Here is a 21,699-nt window from a genome sequence, read left to right on the forward strand (position 1 = left end):
GATAACCTCTTTTGAGTTGTAATCTTTCCTCCACATCTTCACTCCCAGATTGCATTATTTTCTCAATTTTACTTATTATCTTCTAACATGCTAAATGATATACCTCCTTTGTGTGTGTGTGTGTGTGTGTGTGTGTGTGTGTGTGTGTGTTTCCGCTGCTGCATGTCTCCACACTAGAATGGAAGCTCAGTGAGTGCCTAGATTTGGTTTGTTATCTATCCATTCATCCTCTGGCACTGAGAAAAGTATCTGGCACTTAGAAAGGATGCTTGCTATGTATTTGTTGAGTTAATGAATTAATCAGGTTATGAGGAGCTGAGTAGGTCATGCTTACTTTAGAACTTGATAGTGAAGTCCTTCAAGAGCCTTTTCAGGACTTTAAGTGGTTAAAGAACAAGATGAGATTTGCATTTGATTTTAGGAAGACCATCTGGCCGCTGTTTAGCTAGTGGACTTTGGGGGTGGGCAAGAGATGAAAGAAAGGAAAGTCGCCTGGGTGATGGTGTGCTAAGGGGCTGGAAGAGATGGGATGCAGTAAAGGCCTGCTTAGGGAGCAGCATCAGCAGGGATTGGCTAAGGGGGTGAAGAGGAGAGAAGAATCATCCTAGGTTTCTGGTTTAGGCAACCAGGGGGTTGATGGAAAGCCATCACTGAGACAGGGCTGAGGAAGAACAGTTCTATGGAAAGGAAGAGTAAAGCTACTTTTAAGTGTGAAACTCTAAACTCATAGAACCTGGAGGGAAGTTTGAACTTCACATTCATTGCACAATGGTATATATTTAACTGCTGGCACTACGCTAAGTCCCAATGAGTAAGTGATATTCATTCCAGAAAGTACCTACTATGTGCCAGGCATGTGCTAGAGATACAGTGATGAATAGGGCAAATATAGAGCCATCTGTTTGCACTTGTAGAATTTATAAAGAGAAACAAAATGCTGTGGGAATCAGAGGAGGAATGAGAGACCAAAAGAGAGATTACTTTCAGCTGGGAAAGGAAATGACACTTGCTGGTAATGGTAGCATTTACATGGCAGCTTCAAGGAAACATCAGGTTTAGAAACATTGAGAGGACAAAAGAATGAAAGTCATGAATGCAAAAAAAAAAAAATCTAAATTGTATGTCAGGAATAGTAAATAATCTAGAGACATAGAGCAAGGATATGCAATTGTAGGCAAACAGAGATCCCAGAAAGCCAGGTGAAAAATTGTCAACTGTAAGATTCTGTAAAAAACTAGCCCAAAACATAATAAGTGACCAGGATGTGTCCATTTAGTACATCTGTGAATTATTTTTTAATGGAGGTGATGGTTACAAAATGATGTTTTGGAAAGATAAACTTGATTTTAATAGAGATGATGGCTTTATCATTATGGCAAAAAGCTGGGAAACAAAGCTATTTTACTAGTATATTAGATAGGCTGACTACCATCAAATAATCCCTTTATTTCAGTGTTAGCACCATCAAAGTATCCATCTGGCTTTTCCCACAATCCACTGCAGGGATTCTTGGGTGGACAGTTTAGATAGACACACAACTCTCCTCCAAATTGTAACTCAAACCTCAAGCTCCTTATATATTTGGCTTAGCTAGACATCCTCTAGGTTTTTGGGGGTTTCCTCCATTCAGCTCATAGTTTGCAGAAGAGAAAGAGAAAGTACTATTGAGAGGGTTCTTTAGACCATCCAGAAAGAGTAGATACTTTTACACCCATTCTGTTAGCCAGAATGCAATCATATGGCTTCAGCTAATTGTGAGGGAGGCTGAGAAATAGTCTAGCTATGTGCCCAGAGAAAAAGGGACTTGGTGGTGTATAACTAGTCAGGCTCTGCTACAGTAATGAAGGTGAGAAATAATGAAAACGGACTGAGGAAATAGAGAGGAACATATGCATTCAGTAAATATGAGGAAAGTAGAATTGACAGTAAATTGCTATTGATTGGGCATGAGATGGGAGGGTGGGGAAATGACACCTTTTCCAAATGTAATTGCCATCAAAAAAAGATGTTTATGTTGCAGGCCATTGAAATTATATGTTAATATTTCCTAGATGCTTTCCATTTGAGTAAGAGACAAAGAATATTGTAGCAACTCATGAGACGATTCACAGAAAAGTTTAGAAGCTCTTGAATCAATATGAGAGCTTTTTATTCTGTTTTAAGGAAAATAACTTCACCATTCATGTGTTCTAATAGTTAAAAATTTAAGAAAGCCATATTCTCACATCTGTGAGGCTTAGGAATAGTTGTTGGTTTACTACCGGATAAACAAGGAATGAACACAGTGGGAAAAATCTGATCTTTGTTTATATGTATCTACCTTGACAGATTGTTCTGAGGATTGTGGAAACAATATAGGTAGTGTAACCAGCATAATGTTTAGCTCCTAGAAAATAAAAAGTAGCTACTACTATTATGTGGATATAACAAAGACAATTATGGGGGAATGGGTCTAGGTCAGGTGAACTTGGTATACAGTAATAAATCATGGAATATTTGTATAGCATGGTGATACTTTAAAAGTCTAATTTTGCTGGGTTATTTCTCAAAGGAATGTCCAATTCAATAGCAGCTCACCAATACAGAGTTCTCAGCTGAAATTTGTTTTGCAGCAGATCTATTGCACAAATTGAGGCAGCTGTGCACAGCATGTGTTTCATTTCAATGACTATATCGTGGAGGGTGTTATGCAAAAGGCCACTAATCAGGGAAAAGGCTCTCTTCAATTGGCAACTTCTCAGGGCCACATGCAAAGGGAAATTTGCATGTTTCATTACAAATGAACCAACCTATTGGTTTGTGTACAACGTGGATCATTTACATTTTCTGTTTAAAAAAATGCTTAGATGGTTATTTCCAAACCCATGTCTTCCCTCAGTTCATTAGCCTGAATAAACTAAGTTCCCTTGGCGGAGAAATTGATTGTGGAACCGTGGGTTTCTTGGGGCTGGTTGTTGCTGCATACCCAGATAACCTTAATAAGATTAGCCTTGTCTTTTCCTATGGGCTTTGATGATGACAATCTACCATATTCTCCAATTAAAATCCTTGTCACACTTGACTTTTGTTTTGCTTAATTTTTACAATGTGTTCAGTTTGAAGAATAAAAGTAGATTGATCTGTTTTACTTCTTCTGAGTTACGTTGTTCCTTACACAGATTTCCATACCCTGGCTCATGCTTGTGAATCTGCACTGAAGCAGACGGTGCTAATCTATATGAATCTATTTTATGGAGAAAGAAGATGAAACCATGAATATTAATATCCTATTATCATGTGATGATATTCTAAACACATACACCATAAAAATCTTAAAATATGAAAGGAAAGGATCACAGGGTCACCTGTATAATTTCTGTCCCAAAGAAGTGAAGCTAGAAAAGAGCATAAATACAAAATATGATCCCAGGCCCTGCCATAGTAGCAAACTAGTTCTGAGCCTTCAATTCTTAAGTGGTGAAGTCCTAAGTAGTGTCAGAAAAGTGAACATGGCATCCTGTGTGTTTTTTGGATCAGTAAGATGCAAGACATTAGGTTGATGAGCTTGCAAATGCTCATGTATATTTTAGTTTAGGTGATTAGCTATTATAGAAATCAAGTATGATATTGGGATGTAGCATGTTTTCTTTTTTCCTGGAAGGAAATGGATCCAGTATTTGAGAGTGGAATTAACCATCTTAACTCCCACTTTTCCCCCAAAAGTGAGGGCCAGAGAGATGAAGCAGCTTGCCTAAGATAACTCAGCCAATTAATGACTATTTTGTCTCATCATATGATAGACCATATTTGCAATAACAGGCCCACACATGCTCCTCTCTTTGAATAAACATCAAGGCTCTGCTTATTCCTAGGGAAAATATTTTCTCAGAGGTCATGGCGTAGTAGAGACCATAGTGAAAACAGATTTTTTTCCCTTTAAATGTGACTTCATGCTCCTGATCTCTTTGTTTGCTATATTGGTCATTCACTGTTGAACATCACTACAAGGTAGGTCTTCTGCAAGGTTTAACAGGAGAGTGAAAGAGGGTGAGGGAGGCCTACGGAGTATTAGACTAATTATCAAGTGATTTTTCCCAGAAAACAGTCTGTATAATAGAAATGCATTTGGTACAATGACTGTGTGGGTGGAAAATTATAGATACAAGTTTATGAAGTGCCATTAAAAACCCCCAGCAGTGATCTGATTCTAACCTGCAGTGTTTACTTCCCTTCCCAACCCAAAGAAATTACGGAGATCACTTACTGTGAGCCACAGAGTAACGAACGAAACATTAAGCATTTCCTGAAAATAAACTTTCATGGCCAACAATTATGAGACACCACTCAAATGAATACTGAAAAAAATTAAGGTTTTTGTAAGAGCTGGAGAGCAGACAGTTGTTAACCCAGAATCTAAGACAAGTGATGTTTAGTTTCAAAACTGAGTTATTCAAAGGGCTCTAAAAAACGCATTAAAAAAAATCTTGAAAATCAGCATTTTCTTTTACAGATTTGCAGTTTTGGTGCTTTGTCAAAGGCTTATGTCTGAGATCATAGATGGGATCACAACTTTACATCAAAATAAATTTTAATCTACTTCATTTAAAAATAATTTGCTTACAACATCAATCCCCCCTTTCTTTTATAAAATAGCTTGATTTTCTTTGTTAGAATAGGCTAATATTACTCTATCCCTGCTTAGCAGAACTGACATTCCACCAACTTTGTACTAAATTATACCTCCTGGTCTAATTTTCTAATTACAAATGACATGTGGAATAAATTCTCTAATTACAGATGACGTGGGGAACAAAAGGTTCTTGGATGAGAGTCATGGAAAGAGACCAGTTGATGTAGAGCTGTTAGGTGCCTGTCTGGCTAGTGATGTTAGCCCTCTCATGACTAAAAAACTCAAGACACAGACCCAGTCTCCTCCGCATATTTGTTTATTCATCCAAAAATTGTCTTTTGCGTCCAAAGACTACAAACAAACCAAAGAGGCAGAGGAAGTCCCTGCCCATGTAGAAGTTACTCTCTGTAGGGGAGACAGGTACCTTCAGACAGAGTAAGTGCTGGTGATAAGGAAATGAAATAGGACAATGGTATAGACTGCAAGTGGTATAGAGTTCCTTTAGCTAGGTTAAGAAAGCCCTTCTGAAAAGTTGAAGATCAAGGGGAGAACAGACTGAGGCAGAAGGAGCAATAATTGTAAAGACTGACCTGAACAAGCACGAGGCATCGAGGGTCAAAAAGAAGGCCAATGTGGTGGAATATATTGGGTAAGAAGGGAAGTATTAGGAGATGGAGCTAGAGATTTGACGGGGAACAGTAGTTCTCAAAGTGGGTGGGGTATCCGGACCAGCAGCAGCAGCATCCTTAGGGAATATGGTAGTGATGCAAATTCTCAGGTCCCCATCCCAGAACCACTGAACTGGAGACTCAGGGGTGTGGCCTGGCAGTCTGAGTTTTAACAGCCCTCCCAGTTATGTGTGCCTAAGCTCAAGACCCCCTGAGCTACAGCTTTGTTTGCTGTGATAGGGAATTTGAGCTGGATTCTTCACTGGAGAGTTTTAAGAGAAAAATGAAAAAAATGTGACTTAGAATTTAAGGAGGTAACTTTGGCCTTCATGAGAAGACTGGACAGATTGGTATTTACTCTTTTATGTATGTATTCTGACTAAAAATTGTATCTCAGTGGGAAAGAACAATTAGCAGATTCATGCCGAGCTCTGTTTACTTTTATTGTGAGGGATAATTGTGTTCAATCTCATGCCTGAATTCCAGATGTCGGTACCTGAAAATGCAAATAGTAATTCCCTACTGTGCCATGTCAGATAACTGAAATTCAAACACACTTGTGGAAATGCAAACCCATTATCAATTGGTTTTGGGTACTAATGTCTTAAGTGGGGCAGATTTTCTAATTGAAACAAACAATTGACTTTAGCAATGAAATGTAATTAGGACAGTTATAAATTAATAAGTTAGTTGTCTATTATCGTCTGAATATTAGCCCATATTGGAAGGGTGTGTGTGTGCGTGTGTAAAACATGCTTCCTAGACTGGAAGCTTACCTCTGGATATTTATGGAGTCTCCAAGGGATGATGCAAGAGCGTTCTAGAATAGATCTTCTCAGCCACCCTTCACATCTGCCATTTTCCCTTTGCTTCTTCTCTACTTCTTTCTCTTCCTGTACTATGCCTAGTAAAGTTATATGAGGGTGTGTTATTTGTGCCTCAACTACCACGGGTATACTTATACCACATCCTATTACTAGAAGTGCTGTCTTTTATTATATGCGCTCTCTGTGCCACCATCCCAGTAGGCTAGTGCTAAGGCATTGAAGAGGCAAATTCCACACACCATGTTGGTGCCACAGTCAGATAGACTAAGCCCAAAGAAGTGCTGCCTCTTTTTCTCCAGATCTAACAGACAATGTGAGACAGACCGACTCTTTCCATTCCTGCTTATGCCCCTTCTCTCCTTGGAACTCAGGTGGGATGCCTGCCACTTGTACTTTCTCAAAGGCATCCACTTTATGTGTTTTGGAATAAATGTCCTCTCTGCACGTTCTTTCTCATTAGGCAAGCTTTCCATCGTATATTCTTGTAGGAATCTCTTCTAGAGTCTCATGACTTACTGCAGTCTGGTCCAGTGACTCTCTAGGCAGACATTTTATGCTACCATCACTCCTCACTCTCATCCTGAGGATTCTCTTCTCTCTTTCCTGTGCAAGATCTGTTTCCCGAATTTCAGGAAACTTGAAGTTTGGCTACTTCTGGCTTTTTGGGGGTTTTGAATTTGGAAGGACAGCCCTAGTACAATGCTTATAGTGCTGATTTTGGCTAGGATCCCATGTTCCTAGAGGCAATGTTGCACGGGAGTAAAGAGTGTAAGAGTGAGATAGGCCTGGGGACCCATGTGTGTAAGTGACTTTGATCAAGTTGTCCCTCTCTTTTGCTTACTTCTTTGTTTTCCTGGAGCACATCCTTCACTTCCCAAGAAAGGGTACATGAGAAGTAAGGTTTATTTTATTTTTAAAATTTTATTTTGTAGAATTTTAATGTCTGAAATTGTCTCTCTTTTATTCTCACATTAGATAATGATATTTGGAAATATAAAGCCTTCCACATTAAAAGCCACTTTTTCCTTAACATTTTTTTTCACTTTTTCCTTAACATTTTAAAGGCATTACTCCACTGTCTTTTCATTTTCAATGCCATTCAGATTCTTCATTCTTTGTGTGAAAGGATTCTCCCCTCCTCCGGAAGTCTTCAGCAGCTTTCATTTCTCCCTGGTTTTCTGAGGTTTCACTATGAAATGCCTTGGTGTGGGTTTATTTTTACCTATTATGCCAAACCATTATACTGGTCAGAACTTGAAATATGAGAGTCATATCTCAAGAGTAAGGAATTTTCTTGAATTATTTTACTGATGATTCCTTCTCCATTTTCTCTATCTGGTTGCTCAATTTTTTTAAAACTGTGACACAATTTGAAATCTCTGGGTACTACAGATTTGTTGACTTTGGTCTTCACTGTAGGGTGATTGGAGGGATGCTTTTCTTGGGAATCTTATGACATCAATATCTTTAGAGTTTTCTTTTTGGTTACAATCCCCAGATTAGACTCCTCTAATTCTCTGCCTGGCTGCCAGCCTTTGGAAGTTGAGTGGATGTGAAAAAAGGCTGAGGTCTGAACATTCAGTATATAAATGCTCTATAATTACATTGTTTTCAGTATGGGGCCCAATTCTCAACTGTGTCTGACGTCCCCCAGGTCAGAGATCCCCTGTTTCTTTTCCCCAGTGTAAAGTCCAAGCTTCTGCCAAGATGAAGGAAGAACGAGGAGAAAAGACTTTGGGGGAACCAACTGCTTCTTAAGCATTTCTTTTACAGACCTTGCTATTGTGAGCTGCATCTTCTCTACCCCTTCTAGAAGTATTTGGTGCCATTGATTTTTGAGGCTGCTGGGAGTTCTGCAACAAAAGCAGATTGCTTCTTGCCTTTTCCTGCTACTGATTTAGAATTTTGCTTTTTTGAGTCTACTAAGTTACCACCCATCCATCCATTTTCTAGCCCCCAACCTTGTGGTTTATTGTGTCTTCTCCCATTTTACTCTGTAAGTTCATGCAATAAAAAAAAATAGCTTACTTGAAATTTAATGGAGTTTGAGAGCAGAACTAAATGCATGTGTTTAATTCACCCTTTGATATCAGAAGTGCTTTCAAACTTATTTCCTCCCTTCTAGTCTCTGAATTGGGTTGGAAGGAATGGAGAGTTTTATGAATTATGGCATCTCTATCCCTACACTTCCCCATTAGAAAGCAGAAATAGCTACAGTAAGTTTTGATTTAATTTTTCCCCCTCTGTGTTACACATGGACATGGTCCAATTCTATTTCTGCCTGAGATAAGATGAGCAGGGATGTATTTAAATTTAAGAAAGAGGAATGGAGATTAAGGTAATGGCAGAAATCTCCTGACTGTGTGGGATGTTGAAGTGTGTTATCAGGGGAATCCGCTGAAGCTTGTGAGTAGCTGAACTGACAAAAGGCTGGGAGCAGAAGCATAGATTTTAACTTAGCTGGCATTGCCTTTGTAAGTAAGGCACAGCAATTAGTGCAGGAGTAGGGACACTCTTCTCTTTGTCCGGATTAAGAAATATCTGCAATTTTAAGCAAATGCAGTGCTCTCATTGATGCCTGTTTGCATATTGCAGAGTTGTCCCCAAGATCAAGTCACTTACATCCAATTAGGGCCTGGGCATCATTTTTGAGAATGGTGGGAATAGCTGCTGTCAGATGGGCAGTGACTCTGTGAGGATTGTGGAGGGGTGGAGAGGGCTCTAGCAGCTGCTATGAAAAACACTTAGCACATAACAACTTGGCCATTAATAATATATCTTCCAATTTCTTGTCAGAAAAGTGGTGGCTGATGACTCCTCTACTTCTGCAGAGTTTGTAGGTTTACCTGGTCTACCTTTTATTTTTCTTCTCTATTATTTTTCATGCCTAGTTACAACATAATTTCACCCAAAGTTGTTTTTTTTTGGGGGGGGGTTCTTTTTTATATTGAGGGTTGTGGTATTGGGGTGAGCAGGAAACCTTTTGTTTTTTTTTTTTTTTTCAAGAATATCATGATTTTTTTTAGTGTGGTTCACCCATGCAACTTCCTTTAGGTGTGTGTGTGTGTGTGTGTGTGTGTGTGTGTGTGTGTGTTACTGCATATTCTAAGGCCACTGCTGCAGGGAGAGAGCTGTCCTTGCCATGCCAGGAAATTGGATTGGATTTATGTTTAACTGCAAAATCAAACTCAAGGAAATAAAATTTGCATTTACTTCTCTGCACTGGAAGCCTGGCCACTCCTTGCCTTTTCTGGGTTTTGATTTGGAAAGACAATGCTCTTATTTCATCATCTTCGTCATCGTCATCAACAACAAATACCCAGTTTCTTCCTTCTGTGTACACTGCCTTGTAAAATGGGTACTACACTCCACCTATGGTACAAAATTTATACATACAATGTGCCAGCACAAAATTGGAGCCATTAAAAAGAGCTTAGTAACCACTACTGGGGGATAATTAAATCTGGAGTATTGATGGAATCCATAAAGAGATTTAGAAACAAGACACAAACCCAAACATAGTAAATGTTTTACTCAAGAAGAGCAAAAGGGGAACTTCTTGTGTGCTTCTTAAAGGTTTTCTAAGTTGCTTCAAGTTTACTTTCTTTCTGCTATCCTTAACTATCGCAAAGTATTGTGACAGATTTCAGGTTACGTATCATAAGACAAAAAGCTTATTTATTTGGCCACGGTTTTCTAATCCTACTAGAGGTGGTGTTGTATTTGGCCATGGTTTTCTAATCCTACTAGAGGTGGTGTTGCACAGGAGTAAAGAGTATGGGTTTTGTTTGGAGTGAGACAGACCTGGGGCCAAATGTGTGTGAGTGATTTTGATCAAACTATGAATCTCTCTGAATCTCAGCCTCCTTATTTGTAAAATGAGAATGATGCTAATGCTCCTCTAAGGATTATGGTGAAGCTGAAATGAGCAAATAAGAGGAAACTGCCCAGGACATATCAATGAGGAGCATCATCATCTCCGTGACTGGCAGTGCAGTTATTACTATTCAAAGTGCAGGATTGTAGGGTTGGAGAAAGGGAAGAGGAACTTCAGAAGTGGCTTGAGAGTGAGCAAAGATAAGTGAGGCCAGTCTGCTTGTCCTGCAGGATCTGATGGGAGATCTGTGTCAAGTCAGTTCCATGGCACAGATTGGAAAAGGAATCCTGCTTTATGGAATGTGTATTAGTTCTCCCTAGAATTTCTCTAATTACACACTCAGCATTCTTGTTAGCTATCGGTATTAGTCTCATTCACTTCTTCCTTACCTGTGTTCAACCTCAACAGGCCTTGAACATTGACACTATTGAGAGAATTCTAACAGAGCAATAAAAAGCATGAAATGTATTGTTTTTAACAAAACTATTTTAAAATGTCCAAATATTCCCAAGAGTAGTTGGAGAAAGTAATAAACCCAAGGAAAATTATCATCCTTGTCATACCTTCTAGCTGATACATTTTTCAGACCTGGAAAGAGTATTTTTTTTTTTTAAGTTAAGCTAGGAAAACAAACAGGATTTAAAGGATCTGTGATTCACAAGTGGGTTTCTGACATTTAAAAAGAAAAAAAAAGTTAATGTGAAATCGACTGTGAAGAGAATTACCACTTAGTAAATGAAGCCTTTTCTTTTTCCTGTGTTCAAATCAAATGCATTTCATAAGGAGCAGGAAGGAGCCTCCTCAAATAAATGTGGTGAAGCCTCCTTTAAGCGTTTACTCCAAGGACTAACAAAAATCAATTGCCTACTCAAGGTAGATCTTTAATAAAAGATTGAATCAAAATGGTATTGAAAACTACATCCACGCTATAAAGAAGTGGCCCCTTAAGACAGATGATTGCCTACCATGCAGGCTTTTCCATACCAGTTCCATTATCTATTTTAAAGGAGAAAGTTTGATTGAGGAATTCCATGTTGAATACAAAGGTCTATTCCTTCATCTGTTTACTTATTAATGATCAGATACATCTTTTTTTAATAATAAATTTATTTTTTATTGGTTTTCAGTTTGCCAACATACAGAATAACACCCAGTGCTCATCCCATCAAGTGCCCCCCTCAGTGCCCGTCACCCATTCACCCCCACCCCCTACCCTCTTCCCCTTCCACCACCCCTAGTTCGTTTCCCAGAGTTAGGAGTCTTCATGTTCTGTCTCCCTTTCTGATATTTCCTACCCATTTCTTCTCCCTTCCCTTCTATTCCCTTTCACTATTATTTATATTCGCCAAATGAATGAGAACATATAATCTTTGTCCTTCTCCGATAGACTTATTTCACTCAGCATAATACCCTCCAGATACATTATCTTAAATAACAAAGAAATGATATTTCCAAGCCTTGTAATAATAGAATATTTATGTGCATATCGCAAGAGAATTCCATTTGGCTGATAATGCCTAATTAATCTTTATAGTTTGTTTGTAAGGAGGATGCAGTTCTAATGTCCCCCAATCTGTAGATCTAATAACTGAAGATCATAGAAAATAAATTTTGTCTGCCTTGACTAGCTGGCTTTAAGAGGTTTCTCTACCATCCAAATAATGGAGCCTATTCTAAGCTTTGTACATAAGGAGATTTTGACTCAGAGCTTCCTGTATGGAATGCCTGGAGGCTGTTTAAACAGGGAAAATTAAAAAAAAAAATAGGGAAAATCTGTTGGACGTATTTAGGTGGGGGATCCCTGGGTGGCTCAGTGGTTTACTGCCTGCCTTTGGCCCAAGATGTGGTCCTGGAGTCCCAGGATCAAGTCCCACATCAGGCTGGGGCCTGCTTCTCCCTCTGCCTGTGTCTCTGCGTCTCTCTCTCTCTCTCTCTCTCTCTCTCTCTCTCTGTCTCTCATGAATAAATAAATAAAATCTTAAAAAAAAAAAAGAAGTATTTAGGTGGTCCTGGTCTTGGAGGAACAACACCGTCTGTGCTGTGCCTTTTGAGACCTACTAGGGCCTATTCTCTTTACTAAATTCTGGGATCTAGATGGATTGGGGATGCTGTGCCCAGCAAGGTACATGGCGACAATTCCTATCAATGGGAGAGAGGACTAAAACTTTATTGTATGTCACTAGATCCATGTGGATGGAGTGTATTAAGACTGAAAACAGAAGCAGCAATGATGATGATAATGATAACTTATATCATTGAATGTCACTTTGTGCCAAGTGTTCTATTTGCTTTATTTCCTTTAATCAACACAATACTCTGGTTGGTATCATTACTATACCCAGTTTACAGGGCAGAAAGTAAAGTATCTGACTTTTATTAGTAAAGAAAAAAGTGGAAAATCAGAGCTTCAGAGGGAGTAGTTATTTTTTAAAGATTTTATTTATTTATGAAAGACACAGAGAGAGGCAGAGACATAGGCAGAGGAGAAGGAGGCTCCACGCAGGACCCTGATGTGGGACTCGATCCTGGGACTCCAGGATCATGCCCTGGGCTGAAGGCAGGCACTATACCGCTGAGCCACCTAGGCTGCCTGAGTAATTTTTTTCTAATGCAGGATATGGCAATTCACTCTGCAGTGCTCCATTGGTCCTTTTAAATTCAATTCAATTCTGACTCAAGGATTTCTCTGAAACACTGTGTGCAGGTATTGGATGAGGTACTGAATATAGGGAAATGAAAGTGGCCGGGTGTGTGTCCTTAAGAAATTCAGTCTGGATTGGGCTACAAACTCAAAGACCCTCAGCGACAGCCATGAAACACAACATCATTGAGCATGAGAGGGCCTAGAGCCATCTGGAGGATGCATGGTGCATTCTAAAGATGGTTGATTAAACGGTATTAATACCAAGAATCCCTGCCATATATGCAGAACTCTCTGGGATAGATTAGGTCTGGCATTACTTTGCAATTCATGAATATTAGGTATTCTAATTTCTTGGCCATGATGTTTTGTCTGTGATTTTCATATTAAAATTAAAATGTAGGATCTTTACCTCTGTAATATGAGAACCTTGATACAGAGGCTTAGGAACTCCTGATGGCTATCATCTGCTTTGAAGGATGCCACTGTAAGTGAGAATGGAATAGGCTCATGGAGAGAAGCAGAGATAAGAGATGGGATGAGCCAAAGTCCAAATGGCATTCATATCCCCAGTTCCAATTGATGTTAAGGCTCAACAGTACCTTTTCTACAATTTAGTATTCAATTATTTCTTTAGTTATAGAAAATTATACTCTAGAATATCCTGTTTAAGGTATGTCTCTTTCTATTTTAGCCAGAAGTAGTTTAAATTGCATTTCTGCTGCTTGTAACTAAAAGTGACTTGATTAATTCCCAGGGCTGCCCATGAGGCCAGTAGAAAAGATGAAGGAAATAAAGGAGAGGATGGGTTCCATCCACAAAGCACAGGGCCATATGGAGCCATCTATATCCATAAACCTAAATATAGAGACATAGATACTCAAAACCAAACAAAATTTTGGGGCCAAAATTAGAAGACAAAAGGAGAAAAAAATTGAGTTCCTATTGGAAATAAAACCAAAGTCATAATTAATGAACTTTTGCCCAAAGCTGTAGAAACTGGATTCTGGTGTTCTGCAGTAGGTTGAAGACAGAGCCCTTAAAGGAAGGGGTGCTGGGACTGCTTTTCAGAAGGAGGAGGTGGTACTGGAGGCACTGGGGCACTCTATAAAGTGGACTCCCTCCTTTAGATTGCCCCCAGAACTTACTCTGGCTTCTTATGGATCGTCTTCTCTCACTGGTGGTGGACCAACATGGCTCTACTGGTCCATCTTTATCCAGATCACTCTGAAAATATTGCTACCTTCTTGATGTCCGAAAACAAATAATGCATCCTGCACATCTTTTGTGAACATTTTCCATGCCTTACAGAACCAGCTCTGTTTAAAAAGCAAACAAAAAGTAGGTATATTGAGATACAATTCACATGCCAAACAGTTCACCCATTTAAAGTCTATAGTTCACTGACTCTTAGTGTATTCACCATAGAATATCGTGGACATTATCACCAACCTCAGAAGAAACCCTGTCCCCATTAGCAGTTACTTCTCATTTTTTTCCCTAGCTGTCCCATTCCTCAGCCCTGGAAACTACTAATCTGGTTCTGTCTCTTTCCATTTGCCTATTCTGGTCATTTCACATAAACGGCATCATACAATATGTGTCTTTTGTGACTGGCTTTTTTCACTTAGGATAATGTGTTCAAGGACGATTTATGTGTAGATATATGAATACTTCATTTTTTTTTATTGCCAAATAATAGCCCATTATATGGATATTTCACGTTTTATTTTTTCATTCATTGAGTGATGGACATTCGGGTTGTTTTTACTTTTTTGGCTATTATGAATAATGGTGCTATGAACATTCATGTACAAGTTTTTGTGTAGATATATGTTTTCATTTATTTTGGCTGTATACTTAGGAATGGGATTATTGCATCATATGGAAACTTTATATTTAACCTTTTGAGGAACCGCCAGTATGTTTTCCAAAGAAGTCACACAAATTACACTCTCGGTAGCAAAGTAGGAAGGTTCCAATTTCTCCATATCCTCACCAATACTTGTTTTATTAAATGTTTTGTGACAGAAGGCATCTAAGGGTTATGAAGGTGTATCTTATTTTTGTTTTGATTTGCATTTCCCTAATGGCTAATAATGCTTTGTATCTTTTCATGTGCTTATTGGCCATTGTGGTGATATCTACTCAGATCATTTGTCCATTTTTAAATTGGGGGGGGGGGAGTATTTTTAAGTGATTTTATATATTCTAAATGCAAGTTCCTTCTCAGTTATATGATTTGCAAATATTTTCTCCCATTCTGTGAGTTGGCTTTTCATTTTCTCATTCTTTAAAGCACAAACTTTTAAGTTTGGAGATGCCCAATTTATTTTTTCTTTTGCTGCTTGTGCTTTTGGCGTTATATATAAGAAAACAGGGCAGCCTGGGTGGCTGAGTGGTTTAGCACCACCTTCAGTCCACGGCATGATCCTGAAGACCTGGTATCGAGAAAACATTGTCAAATCCAAGGTTTTGAAGATTTACTACATATTTTCTGCTAAGAGTTTTATAAATTTAGCTCTAGCATTTAGGTCAATGATTCATTTTAATGAACTAATTAATTTTAGGTATTATGTGAAGGAGTCCAACTGCAGTCTGTGTGTGAAAATTGAGTTGTCCCAGCACCATTTGTTGAAAACACTGTTCTTTTTGAATAGTCTTGGCACCCTTGTTCAAAATTAACTAACTATAAATGTAAGGGCTTATATCTGACTTCTTCATTTTTTTTCTGTTGATCTATATGTTCATCCTTATCCAGTACATTATGAATTATGAAGTATAAATATCTAATCTATCTTGATTTCTGTATCTTTGTCTTAAGTTTTGAAATTAGGAAGTCTGTGTGTCCTCCAACATTTTTTTCTTTTTCAAGGTTGTTTTGGATAGTCTGGGTCCCTTACATTTCTTTTTGAATTTTAGGATCAGCTTGTACATTTCTGCAAAGAAACCAACTAGGATTTTGGGAGTGATTGCAATGAATTATTTTGCTTAGTGATTGAATTTTGATGGTATTTGATAAGGACTACATTGAGTCAGTTTGGATAGTATTGACATCTAAACAATATTAAGACTTCTCATTGGTAAATATGGAAACTACTTTCCATTCACTTAAATCTTAATTTCAACATTTTTTTTTTTTAGCTTTCAGAGTGTAAATCACTTATTTTGTTATTTATTTTACAGTGTGTGCACAAGTTGGGGGAGGGGCAACAGGAGGGGGAGAGAGAATCTCAAGCCCTGACATGGGGCTCAATCTCACAACCCTGAGATCATGACCTGAGCCAAAATCAAGAGCGGGATGCTGGGATCTCTGGGTGGTGCAGCGGTTTCGGGCCTGCCTTTGGCCCAGGGCGCAATCCTGGAGACCCAGGATCGAATCCCACGTCGGGCTCCTGGTGCATGGAGCCTGCTTCTCCCTCTGCCTATGTCTCTGCCTCTCTCTCTCTCTCTCTGTGACTATCATAAATAAATAAAAATTAAAAAAAAAAAACTTAAAAGAGTGGGATGCTTAACCAACTCAGCCACCCCAGGTGCCTCTTAAATTTATTCTTAAATATATTTTTGATGCTACTGAAAATTGTTTTCTTAATTATAATTCTGGATAGTTTATTTCTAGTATATAGAAGCAATTTATTTTTGTATATTGATCTTGTACTCTACAACCTTGTTGAATTTATTGATCAGTAGTTATAATGGTATTTTTGTTGATCCCTTAGGATTTTCTGTGTACAAGACCATGTCATCGGCAAATGGAGGTAGTTTTACTTCTTTCTTTCTAACTTCAATGCCTTTTATATCACTTTCTTTTCTTTTTTCTCTTTAGATTTATTTATTTATTAGAGATAGAGAGAACACACATGTGAGTAAGGGGAAGAGGCAGAGGGAGAAGGCAAAAGAGAATCTCTAGCAGACTCCTTGCTGAGAGTGTAGTCCAACTCAGGGCTAGATCTCACCATGCTGAGATCACCACCTGAGCCGAAATCAAGAGTTGGATAATCAATTGACTGAGCCACCCAGGTGCCTTTATATTTTCTTTTCTAATTGTCCTGGTTAACTTCCAATACAATATTGAGTATAAGCAGTAGGAGTGGACATCTTTGTTTTGTTCCTGATCTTAGGGAGAAAACTTTGTCACCATTGAGTATGATGTCACTCAACAATTGAATTGAGGAAATTCACTTTTATTTTTGTTTCATTGAGTGTTTTTATTATGAAATGGTGTTGGATTTTTTGAAAAATCTGATCTTGTGACTTTTGTGTTTTAATCAATTAATATGGTATACTAATTTATCTACTGTTTTTAATGTAGCTTTCTTGAATACCCGAGAACATTTACTTTTATATACTCCACCCATGTCATCACCTAGGTTCTCTGGAAGCAGACATTAAGATAGATTGGGAGCCACCAAATTGTTCTCTGTACTTATGAGCCCATTTCTGTTTTATGGTTTTGGTGGTTGCCAGGGGGTTATGGGGTGAAATAGATGAAGGGAATTATGAAGTATAAATATCTAATTATAAAATAAGTAAGTCTTGGGGATGAAAATTACAGCATAACAAATATAAACAAAAACTTCTTATGGTGATGAATGGTAATTATATTTATTATGGTGAGCATTTTGTAATATATATAACTGTTGGATCACTATGTTATACATCCAAAACTAATATTATATGTCAACTGTACTTCAATTTAAAAAGATAGAATTTTGGGTGCAGGATGTTTATTAGGGATCAACACCTATGAAAGAGTTGAGGGAAAAGCAAGAGTGAGCAGAGGAAAAGTCAAAGTGCCATGTATATCTGACAAAGTCTTAGCTAATCTTGTAGGAAGCTTTTTGACAGATATTTCTCATCACGTTGTCCTGTGGTAGGTCAAAAGAGCAGGCCTTTTTTCCCTATCTTGCTCAGTATCCAGATGTGGGCTACTTTGTGAAGGGTATGTCCCAGAGCCAGGTAGGTCTCTGTAGCTGAAGCAACCCTGAAGATAACTTATATCTGAAGATTGCCTACAGATGACTTGGGCAATAAATCTTCCCTTGAAGGGTGATCTGGGCCATGCATCAGCATGTCAGCCACACCATCATTCACAGAAATCTTAGACTCTGACCCAAGGTTCGTCGCTGTTATCCAAAGGTTGAGTGACAAAGTAGAACAGGAATGTGTGGGTGGCCTCGTTGTTCAGAGTCACACGCACGAGGTCAGTAGCCACAAAGCCACAATCAGAGTCAGAGTACCATACTCTTTCTTGGACTACTTAGCATCACGCAAAAGTCTAACCCATAATGTTCAGGAGCTTTGATGACCAATCTAAATATTATCTCATGAGAAACAGGTCTTCCTCAAATCAAGAAACAGTCAAGAATAGGTTCTTATTATTTATAATGACAAATGATAATTATAAACTCCATAAAGTGAATTTTCACTGACACTCCCTTAATTTGAGAAAATGAAGTTGAAATTGCAAAGGTGCTTTAATATGCCTGTTTTATGTTTATTGATTTTGCTACTCTTTTCTCATCCTTATCTCCATTTTCCTACCAAAAATCTTCATACGTGTAACTTAGAAGGCCCAATAACCATAGAAACCCCGAGAAAGAAAAAGAGATTAAAAAGTCACATCTATTTCTATCAAAAGAGGTGCTACTTGTAAATCTAGGATAAATATTTGTTATAATCCAGGTTTCACTTTGTATTTACTCTGGCTTTGTTACTGTTGTATCACTTCAGTGGCCTTCTAAAATCAACTTAGACTGGGTTGAATTTAGTTGTTTTTGTTTTAGAAAATGTGGCATAATGAACAGGAAACCATATTTACACGAATGTGGAGTGCCAATACATTTTATGTAAATAATTCTCTAAGGTCTTACATACTAGATTATCTGGGAAGTGGGGAGGGAAAAATTAACCCATTTAGTATTCCAAAACATTGACTCTAACCTATTCTGAAAGTGAGAATAACCATTGGTACTGTTTTCATTAGAATTGTCTATTTATTGTTCTTGGAGGCAAATGGTTCTTCCATAAAGGAAATAACTTGTCACTCCTGTAATCTGAAATTTGAGTCATCAATAACAGGGCACCTGATTCATCTCTGTCTCTCTGAAATGCCAGCACTGAACAGAAAGAACAGTGCATGTCAGAGGCTTTGTCAACCCTGAATGAATAAGATGCTTAGGCTTTTTCAAGTAAAAATTAGAAGAGGACCCTTAACTAATAAAGTTTGGAAGGTGAGTAGAAGCATCTGAGTTTCCTCTACCTTTTAACCTACCATTCCAATTCCCATGGAAATGACTGATAGAATTTAGAGATAGCAAGAAACTTCAAGGCTCTGCTGCTAGAATATTGCAGGTGCAGCCATTTAAGTAAAGTGACTTTGAGGGCCAGCAAAGCATTTATTTTTTGTGAAATTACTGTGTGTTCTCTACTTGCAGGAGTCAGATAAGCTATATGTTAGGAAAATGAAATGACCAGAAAGGTAGAGTAAGAGTGAAAATAATCCAAATATCCACTTCTTGTGTTTTATTCCCACCCTTTTGTATAAAACATAGTATTTGGGGGGCACCTGGGTGGCTGAGTGGTTGAGCATCTGCCTTTAGCTCAGGTCGTGATCCTGGGATCCTGGGATCCAGTCCCGCATGGGGCCCCTTCAGGGAGCCTACTTCTCCCTCTGCCTATGTCTCTGCTTCTCTCTCTCTCTCTCTCTGTCTCTCATGAATAAATTAAATCTTTAAAAAACAAAAACACCACAGCATTTTGGTCTAAAACATTGAATGACTGGTAATTTTCACAATGGTTGTATCAGACCATCTTAAGTGATCAACAATACAATTTGCCATTGTTCAGCTCTATATGAGCAAAAAGACATTTTGCATTGCACTTACTCTCTAAAATGAGGAAATTAAAGCAAGGGTTACAATGGGAAATGGTTGCAATGATATTTCTGCTGTCATTTATCTTATTATAATCAAACATTTTTAACCTGCTTAGCCTTTTATTATTACTTCTCTAAGAATTTTTTAAGAATTCCTTCTCTAACAAATTCTGTAACTTTTATTGGAAAATCATAGTAGGAACACAAAAGGGCTGCTCAAATTTGCTGTTCAGGATCACTGATTCCTGAATGTTAGTACTCTGATAATTAAATAAATATTTTGACACCTTAAGTGATTCCAAATGGTGAACATGTAAAACCCACAGGGATCTGCCTTTCCTAGCTAGCTGGCATGGATCTCTAATACCATACACTAATCCTAAGAGACAGGCATGTAACTTTTATTGACTACTTAATACTTGCCAAGCATTGTGCTAATACACATGATATCAATTATCTCTTCAGTCCTCACAGTAACCAAATGAAAAAGTTTTTAAAATTTTTATTTAAATTCTAATTAGTTAACATACAATGCAATATTGATTTCAGGAGTAGAATTCAGTGATTCATCACTTATATACAATACCCAGTGCTCACCATAACAAGTGCCCTCAGAAAGTTATTACTCCCATTTTATAGATGATTAAACTGAGACTTAAAAAGTCAAGGGACTTGCCCAAGAACACATAATAAGTGATGGGAGCTGAAAGATAGATAGAATATTATTATTAACCAAATTGTTATTAAATATATTAGCTTAATTATATATATTTTAAAAGATAGTGTTTTGATGATTGTGTTTACTGCAGAATGATCAGAAAAAACAAACATATTAAAATGAAAATAAAAATACTAGTGTTCCAATGTAGAGGAGGGACAATAATTTTCCTCTACCTTTCTAGGTTCTTGGCTGAGACTCCCTGCCCTCCTACCCCATAATAGAAGACAGATGAACAGAAGAAAAAAACAAACAGGGCAGCCCTGGCTCAGCGGTTTAGCACCGCCTGCAGCCTGGGGTGTGATCCTGGAGACCCAGGATTGAGTCCCACATCAGGCTCCCTGCATGGAGCCTGCTTCTCCCTCTGCCTGTGTCTCTGCCTCCCTCTCTCTCTCTCTCTCTCTCTCTGTCTCTCTGTCTCTCTGAATAAATAAATAAAATATTTAAAAAAAACAAACCGAAATTGAGTGAATAACATGTATACCTCCTGTCTACATGGGAGATAATCCAGGAAAACTGAGTAACTCCCTGAAATGGCCCAAACCACCACCTTAAATACCGTCTTTAGCTAATGACAAAAGAAAAATGTTGGGGTGGAGGAAAGCCTGCTAATGGGAGGTGACAAGGAAAAGCACACTAATTGTCTTCTCCATTGAGAAGAGTTTCCAGAGACTTAGTCATCCTCTTCTTCCTGGTACAAAGAGGGACACATACTTACAAATGGAAATTTTCCTTATAAATGTAAGAGTGTCTTATGAAAGGGTAACTTCTATTGTTTTCTTAAATTTCCTTGCTGTTTCTTAAAAACAATCAGTCTAAAATAGACTAATGTGGAGGCACATATCATGGTGAAAAAGTCTGGTCCCCTTCACTCTCCTCTAATCCTCACCATTATCATTTATACACATAAAGTACCAAGTTGGAATAGTATTGGACCAAATCTAACCTACTTTTTCACGTAAAAATGTAGTGTGAACATTATTTCCATGTCATTAGTTTCCTTCTAAAATAGCATTTTAATAGTATTTAATCCATGGCATCCTATTTCAGGTTATAAACCTGTGATTTAGTCAGCCAAGTTCTTATTTTTGATTTAATTTTTTACTAATTTTCCCTTATTATGTCTATGCCAATGAACCTTCTTGTTTAAATAGTCTCCTCTTATTTTATCAATAAAATTACTAGAAATTGAGTCAAAAATCAGTATTTTAAAGGTATTTGATACATATTTCTAAAGCGCCCTTGGAGAAGGTTGTTGCAAATGTATTAGTTTGCTAGAGATGGTATAACAAAGTACCACAAACTGGATGGTTTAGAAAAAGAGATATGTATCATCTCACAGTTCTGGAGGCTAATCAAGGTGTTGGCAGGGCCTTGCTCCCTCTGAAACCTGTAGAAAAAGGATCTTTCCTTGACTCTTTCAACTTCTGGTAACCCCAGACATTCCTTGGTTTGTACCTGTATAATTCCAGTCTATATATG

At 38.0% G+C, this 21,699-nt stretch overlaps 1 protein-coding gene across 3 annotated transcripts in view; it reads left to right on the forward strand.

Annotated features, from left to right (window-relative positions):
- The window catches only part of PLPPR1 (phospholipid phosphatase related 1), a 404,846-nt gene that overhangs the window by 174,290 nt on the left and 208,857 nt on the right, over positions 1–21,699 (forward strand). The window lies entirely within an intron of this gene.

Source organism: Canis lupus, chromosome 11 (assembly GCF_011100685.1).
Source record: "Canis lupus familiaris isolate Mischka breed German Shepherd chromosome 11, alternate assembly UU_Cfam_GSD_1.0, whole genome shotgun sequence".
NCBI lineage: Eukaryota > Metazoa > Chordata > Mammalia > Carnivora > Canidae > Canis > Canis lupus.